We start from the raw sequence: 10,325 nt of genomic DNA on the forward strand, positions 1-10,325 counted from the left end.
ACTGTACTTCTTTGGTCATCAAAGGAGTAAGAAGAATAATAGGTTCTCAGATTGTTATCAATCTCCCCTGATGCTAATACGTATCACATCAGAATAAAGGATTTAAGTAAAAGATTCATGTTAAAAGGAAAAAAGCATCTTCATAGATACTCTTCTGGCATTACCTGTGCATTTATTTACCTGTGTTTTTTGTTTGTTTGTTTGTTTGTTTTTAATGAATTAGAAGTATAATAAAAATAATCCAATTGAAAGCTGACATATGTTCAAGCCAGAAATTGAATAAACAGATATTTTAAACATTAAACTCCAATTTCTTCTGTTACAGAGGAAAGAGATAATACGTTTTTATTTTAAAGTCTTGGATTTCATTTCATTTTCAAACTTTCACTCCATATTTTTGTAACTTTCATTAAAAGAAATTGCTTTACATTTTCCCTTATAGGAAACCAATACACTATACTGAAATTAGCTTCATCAGTGATCAGTTGAAATGAAACTAATGCTTCAACTTAAATCACGTGTTCTAGTTTGCTAATGCTGCCAGAATGCAAAACACCAGAGACAGATTGGCTTTTATAAAAGGGGGTTTATTTGATTACACAGTTACAGTCTTAAGGCCATAAAGTGTCCAAGGTAACACATCAGCAACCAGGTACCTTAACTGGGGGATGGCCAATGGTGTCCGGAAAACCTCTGTTACCTGGGAAGGCACGTGGCTGGTGTCTGCTCCAAAGTTCTGGTTTCAAAGTGGCTTTCTCCTAGGATGTGCCTCTCTAGGCCATAGCTCTTCTTCAAAATGTTACTCTCAGTTGCTGAGGCTTGGGGCTTGTGGGAGGGGAGCTCTGAGGAATACTTGCTGACAGGGCAGAAACTACTGCTTGGGCTGAGGGCTGCTGAATCATGAAAGGCTTTTTTTTCATCAGGGTAGGGAACTACATCAGGGGATGCAGTTTTGGTTTTCAAGTGGTAAAACTGGACAACTGTCCTGCTAGAATTGAGAGCTGATTTAAAGTGTTGTCAACCATGAGTTCTTGGGGGTCCCTTGGTAGGCCATTGGTTGGTGTGGTTTTCCTCATACTTGCAAAGGAGTCCATCTGAATATTTGGGATTTCATAGGTAAAATCATTAAGGTAGTCTGGTTTTTGAACCACCATGGAAGGTGGACTCAAGTTGATTTTAGTCCTCATCTGCTATATCCCAAATTGCTCGTTTTCTTCTGTAAAACCCCCCAGATTTTCTTGCTGCTTAAGGAAGGCCTAGTATCTTTAATTGGTACCATTTTATGCTTGTGTCTTCGATGATGGGACAGGTTACTTCGATCACTGGGTGGCTTCTGTGTTTGATAAGCCGTGCTTTCCTTTGCTGGCATAGTTGCAGTACCGACATTTGAGCTTTCCATCACAGGTCCGTTCAAACTGTCTACTAACATTCTTGAGTTTCCATCCAGGGAAACTTCAACAGATGGGTGATCAAGTCCGTTTTGATCACCATCTGTTCCAGCTCCCTGAAGACCCTCTGTTTCTTTGTCCCCACTAACTGATCCAGAAATCATGTTCACATGATGGGTCTGCTGAGTCAGGTATTCCTGAAAATCTTTCACGAAGTCCAAAGGCTCTGGTTTCTTTTCACCCATCTTCATTTTTTTTTTTTTTAAAGTTTACAGTTTGTTATACCTAGATAAAAAAGCTCCTGACAGCCGCACCGAGTTCCCGCCACCGCCTTGTTCAGCCTACAGCCGTTGCCACCGCCGCCATATTTGTTGTCTTTACTATTTTTAGGTCACATACAGTTTGTGTTCCTGTTACCATACGTAAAAATGTGTGCAAGTTTGGTAGTGGGTCCACTTTTACCTTCTGTATTATATTTGTAACATTTTCATTCATCAGCGATTTCTGTTGGTGAAACATTATGATGCAGGCTATAGAAATAAAAGTCATATGATCAGTGACCTTTAATAATCTATGTTAAAGGGGAGAATACATTTTTATTCCATTTAATTATACTTCATTATATATTGCATTAAATTTGTGTCAAATCAAAGTCAAGACTTACGTGCCCTCTATCAAAACATTTTCTTTTTCTGCCTTTCTGGTTTCTTTACCATGAACACTTTTTGGTTACCCTTTTTCCAAACCTCAAATTGGCTTTTGATTCTAGTTCTCTCTTGCACCTCAGCCAATCCATTCAGATGCCAGTTCATGTCCATTCTCTTCTATATTGCTTTTATTCTATAAGGATGATACAATAATTATTTACCTGGTGATACCTCCAGCCTTGTATCTTTCCCTTCAGTTTAGACTAAGTAAAACAAAATGGCTGCCTACACTGGCATTGCTGGGAGCAACTCCCTTTCCAAGAAGTGACAGGGACTTTCCAAAAGTTAAAACTAAAACAGGGGCTTTCTGAGAAAACAGGACATGCCTTGCAAAATTGCAATTTAAACAACACCTGGTAATAAGCTGTTTTTAATTTAGTAGAGGTGACCTACCAAGAATAGACAAATACGCTATGATAACATGTATAATTGTTCCCTGCGTTGTAAGACCTTCCTCTGTAATAAGGAACATAAATGTCAGTCAATTATTCAAACTTCTTTGGAAATCTCCTAATTGCCTTTATAAGCCAATGTAACCTGCTAGCCTTTGGAGACTCTTAATTTGATTTGAGATCTCCCCATTTGAATAGTTTCTCTTCCAATAAAACTGGTAGCTTTGATTATCCTGAGGACTTTGTTTCTTTTAACACTCTCAGTTACTAAAGAATGTTACTAACAATTTCTTTCTTGGCCTCAAAAATATTTCGTTACATACCAATACAGTCCAGTCTCTTTATGCTGCCACCCACAGTCCTCAGACATCTAAGTTTTCTTAGTAGAGAGAATTAAGTCAGCTGAATGATCCTGTGTTTTCAAAGACAGTACCTAGACTATTGAAAGAATTATTTTTTTCAACCAAACCAAGTTTGTTAGTATGATTTGAATCAGCCATGCATTTCCATTTCCCTCTTCTTAAACATGCAAGTATGAACATCATAATCATCATACTGTGATTTTACTTATCTGTTTTCATTCATGGATAACTATACATTTTATCTTTTTCCTATAAAATAAAGGGCCAGATCATATCCTAGCTGTAACAGTCTTTTATTGACTGTCCCAACTTTCATGGACCTCCTTTTCTTTTCCTTTTTTTAAATCTCTTAACCATGTATAAATGTTCACAATGTTTGACAGTAAATTATTTGAGGCTTCCCCCACTATTTATGTATGTTCATGTTAGATCTTATTCTTTCCCCTTATTCTCAAAATGTTCCTAGAACTTCTTCGTTATAAATGGTGATTCAGCAGTATGTTTTCACTGAAAAATTATAATGTGATTTGTACATTTACAGCTTCCTTGTAAACTGCTCATCAATTCCCTGGGTTTCCAATTTTATGGCACCATTTCAATAGTAGTGTCAGGTTTGTAGTTGTCCTTGAGTTTAGCATACATGCCACAAGAGAGACAGGGCCTGTAAGAGTCGGGACCTTGATCTCTCTCTGTTCTTATTTACCCCTGAATATTTTTGTTACTTCTTTCCGCAAGAAACATTGAAAATAGTGTAAAACTTCTCCTCACAAAGATATTCTATATGTTCTAGATTTGTATTTTTATTCCATAATTCATTTTTGAAGATATTTATCTGGCTGTAATTAAAGACATGGGTGACTTGGAGGCACTGGGATCATGACTTGGTCTTTAATGAATATTGGCTACATTTAGGTTTGGTTTCAGTTTTGACAAAGAAATTGAAGACATTATTAGGGTTAATTATTTTAAATAATAGCCTATTATCCAATCTATCCTTTCTAAATACAGTTTATTTAATAATCCTGTACTCTCTCAAGACTGAGAAGAGTGGAGTGATACGGACAAGACAGTATAAATTAAAAAGCTGAATGGTTTGTTCAAAGTCACTATTTGATGTAAAAGAATAAAATAACATCTCTCATTCTAGCCCCCATCCGTAAAATATTGTCATAGTAAATGTTTAAGAGATGAGCATAAGCATTTAGTTTTACCTATGTTTTAACTATCCACACTAACATGTATATCCTTCTTCAGGATATAATTAAATCAACTTGATATTTATGTAAAAAGAAAATAAAATCTTAAAAGGTTAGGCACCTTCTTTTCTCTACTTCTGTTCTTATTATAACCTAAAAATAAATGGCTAACCAAGCATATTGGTATTTATTTTGTGCAAGTCCTATAGCTTTAGATTCATGTAGACTTTTGGGGAAAAGAACGTTCTTATTTTATATATATGTATATATATGAATATATATGTATATATGTATATATATATATATGTATATTAACATACTAATACCTACTGATGAGAGCCAAGAGATTTTCCTATGTGAACTGAATGTCATGATCTGTTTCACATCAGAAAGAAAAACAGATTTCTCATTTTAATGAATCCCCATGCAATTAATTCAAGCATGAAAATTTCCACTAACTTAAAAAAATTGAGCAGATTGAAGAATAGATCCCTAATGGACACAATTATATTTTAAATTCCCTTAAATTCAATCAATGAGGAAATGTTTAAAACTTGTATAATGATTGTAATTGAGTTTTACACTACAGAAATAGATAGCAGATATGGATATTGATATAAAAATTACAGAATATTAATCTAAACCACTCAAATTTCAATACTTTTTATTTTCTTACTATCATTAATATATTGCCTAGTCAACTACATGAAATTATTCTGCCACAGGCCAGTTAATTTCACTGGTTGCTTGTTCTCAAAGCACTTTAAAGAGTGTTTAGGCATTGAAATTGATTTCTGAAGAGAATTGCATTGCCACAGTGAAGCATTTTGGTAATCCACTTATGATTTGAGCCTTAATTAACTGAAAAAAATAATCACTTGATCTTTTCCTTCCATATTGTCCAACTTAGCACATGGTGTACCTTTTTACTTATGTTTACAAGTAATAGATAATGATTGTCAACTGAAGGCTACACAAACGTTTCCTTTCTCAATGAGCTTTGTCATATCAATCCTGATGATCTTTTAATATGCAAGAAAGTTTGTTATAGGTTAATGTTTTTTCTCTAAATCTGTTAATCTAACTGTGCACAAACACATGCATAATAGCAACCTACCAGCTCTTTTAGTTTATTTCATTTTTCTTTATTGTTTGTCAACATTTTATAAGAATAAATAAATTCCACATCTTCTAAATTAGGATTGTGAGGAAAAGGGGATACGAGTACCATAGTTCACTGATTTATCTTGTCTTGAACTATTTCCAATGAATTTAGTACATGTATGTTTGAATATATATCCATATGAATAATCTGAAAGAAATCAGAAAATATATTGTGTAATATTCCAACAAGAACTTTAGACTTGGTTTCTATACATACATGCATACATACACACGCACACTCACACACACACACACACACACACACACACATTACTAATGTTTTAATACATTTCAGCACTGATATTATTTTAATTTAGTGTGATCTTTATTCAGTACTTTAATACTATGGAAATAAGGTACAGGTGGTGAAATGTTAATATATGTGGAATTCCTGATGAGTTTAATTAACTCCAAATTATCCATAGTCTTTAAATTAATCATCATCTTTAAAGTCTCAGAAATAAGAAACTGGAATTGAGAATCAAATCTTAGCTAGTATATCTCTTACCATTCAATGTGTTTGGAAACCTAGCGTGAAAATGACTAAGAACTAAGATACCACAGAATCCTGGCCCTGGCTTCTGTCAGTTAGGGATAATAATAATAGTACCAATCTCACCAAGCTTGTTTCAGCTTTAAGGCGTTGAAAAGCTATTTATTCTGCCTGGTTTGATGAAGATGAGGACAATGGAGGAGATGATGATTATGGTGATGTTACACTAATATAGTATTTGCTATTTTTAGGTACTGGTTTAAGCCCTCTTTATAAATTACTCATTTGCTATTCACAACAACCTTATAAGTTAGGTGTTATTGTTATCTTGATTGCATAGAGATGGAAATTGATGAACTGTGACATTATATAGCCTGCCCATGGTCATGCAGCTAGTATATGGTAGAGCCAGATTTCAGATACAACAAGTCTAGCTTCAAGGTTTATGCTTTTAACCCTTATCTACAGCCTCTCATAACTGCAGGTTTCACTTTGCTGACATCTTTTCTTTCAGCTAAAATGTCACTGCCTCTGAATGGCTTCCACCACCAACCAGTCTAAACTGGTCTTGCTGTATCCCCCTTCCTACCTCCATCACTTTTCCTCCCTTTATTAGAGAAGCTGTGGGTTTACAGAACTATCATGCATAAAACACAGGATCCCCATATACCACCCCACCATCAACACCCTGCACTGGTATGGAACATTTGTTATAATTGATAATAGCACTTTTTTTTTATGATTTTACTGTTAATTAAAGTCCATGGTTCAACTTAGGATTCACTGTGTAGTGCAGAGTCATGGATTAAATTTTTTTTTTTTATTCTGTTACCATATATACATCTAACATTTTCCCTTTTATATTCAGATATATATTTCACTTCTCTTAATTGCATTCACAATACTGTGCTACCGTCAGCACCATCCACCACCAAAACATTTCCATCACTCCAAATAGCGCTGTACATTTTAAGCCTTAACTCACCTTTCCCTATCCCCACCCCATCCCCTAGTAACCTTATATTCCAGATTCTGACTCTTTGAGTTTGCTTTTTCTAATTGCTTCAAATCAGTGAGATCATATAATATTTGTCTTTTTGTGTCTGGCTTATTTCGCTCAACATGATGTCTTCAAGGTTCATCCATGTTGTTGTATGTATCAGGACTTCATATGTTATGGCTGAATAAAATTCCATTGTGTATATACCACATTTTATTTATCCATTCATCAGTTGATGGACATTTCTGTTGCCTCTATCTTTTGGCAATTGTTAACAATGCTGCTATGTACATCAGTGTGAAAAATAATCTGTTCAAGTCGCTGCTTTCAATTTTTTAGGGCATATACCTAGTAATGGGATTGCTGGGTCATATGGTAGGTTTAGACTTATTTTCTGAGGAACCACCAAACTCTTCCACAGTGGCTGCACCATTTTAAAACATTCCCACCAGCAGTGAGTGAATGTTCCTATTTCTCTGCATCCTTGCCAACACTTGTTCTTTTCTTTCTTTCTTTTTTTTTTTTTTTTTTAATTAGAGTCAACTTTATTAACTTAAAAAAAAAACAACAGTATGGTACTGGCCAATGGAATTGATTTGAGAATTCAGACACGGATGTTCATATCTATGGCCAATTGATATTTTTTTTTTCATTTTTATTGAGATTGTTCAGATGCCATACAATTATCCAAAGATCCAAAGTGTGCAATCACTTGCCCCTGGGTACCCTCATACAGCTGTGCATCCATCACACTTAATTTTTGTTCAATTTTTAGAAACTTTTCATTACTCCAGACAAGAAATAAAGTGAAAGATGAAAAAAGAAAAAAAATAAAAGGAAACTCTAATCCTCCCCTATCCCTAACCAACCCCCCTCAATTGTTCACTCGTAGTATTGATATAGTACATTTGTTACTGTTTATGAAAAAATGTTGAAATACTACTAACTGTAGTATATAGTTTGTAATAGGTATATAGTTCTTCCCTATATGCCCCTCTATTATTAACTTCTAATTGTATTGTCATACATTTGTTCTGGTTCATGGAAGTGATTTCTAGTATTTGTACAGTTGATCATGGACATTGCCCACCATAGGATTCAGTTTTATACATTCCCATCTTTTGACCTCCAACTTTCCTTCTGGTAACATATATGACTCTGAGCTTCCCCTTTCCACCTCATTAACACACCATTCAGCGCTGTTAGTTATTCTCACATCTTGCTACCAACACCTCTGTTCATTTCCAAACATGTGAGTTCATCCTAATTCAACATTCTCCTCATATTAAGCGACCACTCCCCATTCTTAAGCCTCGTCCTATATCTTGGTACCTTATATTTCATGTCTATGAGTTTACATATTATAATTAGTTCCTGTCAATGAGACCCTGTAATAATTGTCCTAATGTGTCTGGCTTATTTCACTCAGTATATTGCCCTCGAGGTTTTGTCATCAACCCATTTTTTTTTAATATGGTTTTGTTCACTCACCATACATTCCATCCCAAGTAAATAATCGATGGTTTTCTGCATGGTCATACATTTATGTGTTCACCATCTTCACCACTATCTATATAAGAGCATCTACATTTCTTCCACAAGGCAGGAGGGAGAGTCAAAGAAGGTAGAGAGGCAAAAGAAAGAGGAAAAAAAATGACAGCTAGGAAGCAGCAAAAGGAAAAATAACGTTAAAATAAAGTAGAATAAAGAATCAGACAATACTACCAATGTCAAGTGTCTAACATGCCTCCCGTATCCCCCTCTTATCTGCATTCACCTTGGTATATCACCTTTGTTACATTAAAGGAAGCATAATACAATGATTCTATTAGTTACAGTCTCTAGTTTATGCTGATTGCATCCCTCCCCCAATGCCTCCCCATTTTTAACACCTTGCAAGGTTGACATTTGCTTGTTCTCCCTCGTAAAAGAACATATTTGTACATTTTATCACAATTGTTGAATACTCTAGATTTCACCAAGTTACACAGTCCCAGTCGTTATCTTTCCTCCTTTCTTGTGGTGTCTCACATGCTCCCCACCTTCCTCTCTCAACCATATTCACAGTTACCTTTGTTCAGTGTACTTACATTGTTGTGCTACCATCTCCCAAAATTGTGTTCCAAACCACGCACTCTTGTCTTCTATCACCCTGTAGTGCTCCCTTTAGTATTTCCTGTAGGACAGGTGTCTTGTTCACAAAGTCTCTCATCTGTTTGTCAGAAAATATTTTGAGATCTCCCTCATATTTGAAGGACAGCTTTGCTGGATACAGGATTCTTGGTTGGAGGTTTTTCTCTTTCAGTATCTTAAATATATCACACCACTTCCTTCTTGCCTCCATGGTTTCTGCTGAGAGATCTGCACATAGTCTTATTAAGCTTCCTTTGTATGTAATGGATTGCTTTTCTCTTGCTGCTTTCAGGATTCTCTCTTTGTCTTTGACATTTGATAATCTGATTATTAAGTGTCTTGGCATAGGCCTATTCATCTCTCTTCTGTTTGGAGTATGCTGTGCTTCTTGGATCTGTAATTTTATGTCTTTCATAAGAGAAGGGAAATTTTCATTAATTATTTCCTCTATTATTGCTTCTGCCCCCTTTCCCTTCTCTTCTCCTTCTGGGACACCAATGATATGTACATTATTGTACTTTGTTTCATCCTTGAGTTCCCGGAGACGTTGCTCATATTTTTTCATTCTTTTCTCCATCTGCTCCTTTGCGTGTAGGCTTTCAGGTGTTTTGTTCTCCAGTTCCTGGGTGTTTTCTTCTAATTCTTGAGATCTGCTGTTGTATGTTTCCATTGTGTCTTTCATCTCTTGTGTTGTGCCTTTCATTTCCATAGATTCTTCTAGTTGTTTTTTTGAACTTTTGATTTCTGCCGTATACATGTCCAGTGCTTCCTTTACAGCCTCTATGTCTTTTGCAATATCTTCTCTAAACTTTTTGAACTGATTTAGCATTAGTTGTTTAAATTCCTGTATCTCAGTTGAAGTGTACGTTTGTTCCTTTGACTGGGCCATAACTTTGTTTTTCTTAGTGTAGGTTGTAATTTTCTGTTGTCTAGGCATGGTTTCCTTGGTTATCCAAATCAGGTTTTCCCAGACCAGAACAGGCTCAGGTCCCAGAGGGAAGAAATGTTCAGTATCTGGTTTCCCTGTGGGTGTGTCTTAGAAAATTGCTCCACCCTTTGATGCCTCAGGTCACTGTGCTTTTCTGCCCAGCAGGTGATGCCTGTAAGCCTATAATTCTTGACTGGTGTGAGGAGGTATGGTGGTGTTCCCCCAGGCTCTGGGCTCTGGTTCTGAATGGAAAGGGCCCCACCCCTTTCCTCCTAGAGAAGACAGACCGGCCAGGGGGAGGTCATTAGCATTTCAATGGTGTCGCTCTCTGCTTGTGCTGTCTCCGCCCTTCCCAGAGTCACAGCCCTGGAAACTGAAAATGACTGGGGCTTTCTCCACTGAGCCAAAAAAGAAACAGTCCCCTTCAGACCCAGTCCAAGGCGACCCTCCGGGTCTCCCAGGTCGGTCATCACCCAAAGCCTCTGTCTGTTTTTAGGGGATGCGTACCTGTAGTGAGCAGTTCACACTCGCTACTTAAAACCCCAGTTGGAGCTCAGCTGAG

At 36.2% G+C, this 10,325-nt stretch overlaps 1 pseudogene; it reads right to left on the minus strand.

The window, feature by feature from the left end:
• Positions 1–791: 791 nt before the first annotated feature.
• LOC119508869 lies at positions 792–1,633 on the minus strand (annotated as a pseudogene).
• Between the last annotated feature and the right edge of the window lie 8,692 nt (positions 1,634–10,325).

Source organism: Choloepus didactylus, chromosome 14, assembly GCF_015220235.1.
Source record: "Choloepus didactylus isolate mChoDid1 chromosome 14, mChoDid1.pri, whole genome shotgun sequence".
In the NCBI taxonomy this organism is placed as follows: Eukaryota; Metazoa; Chordata; class Mammalia; order Pilosa; family Megalonychidae; genus Choloepus; species Choloepus didactylus.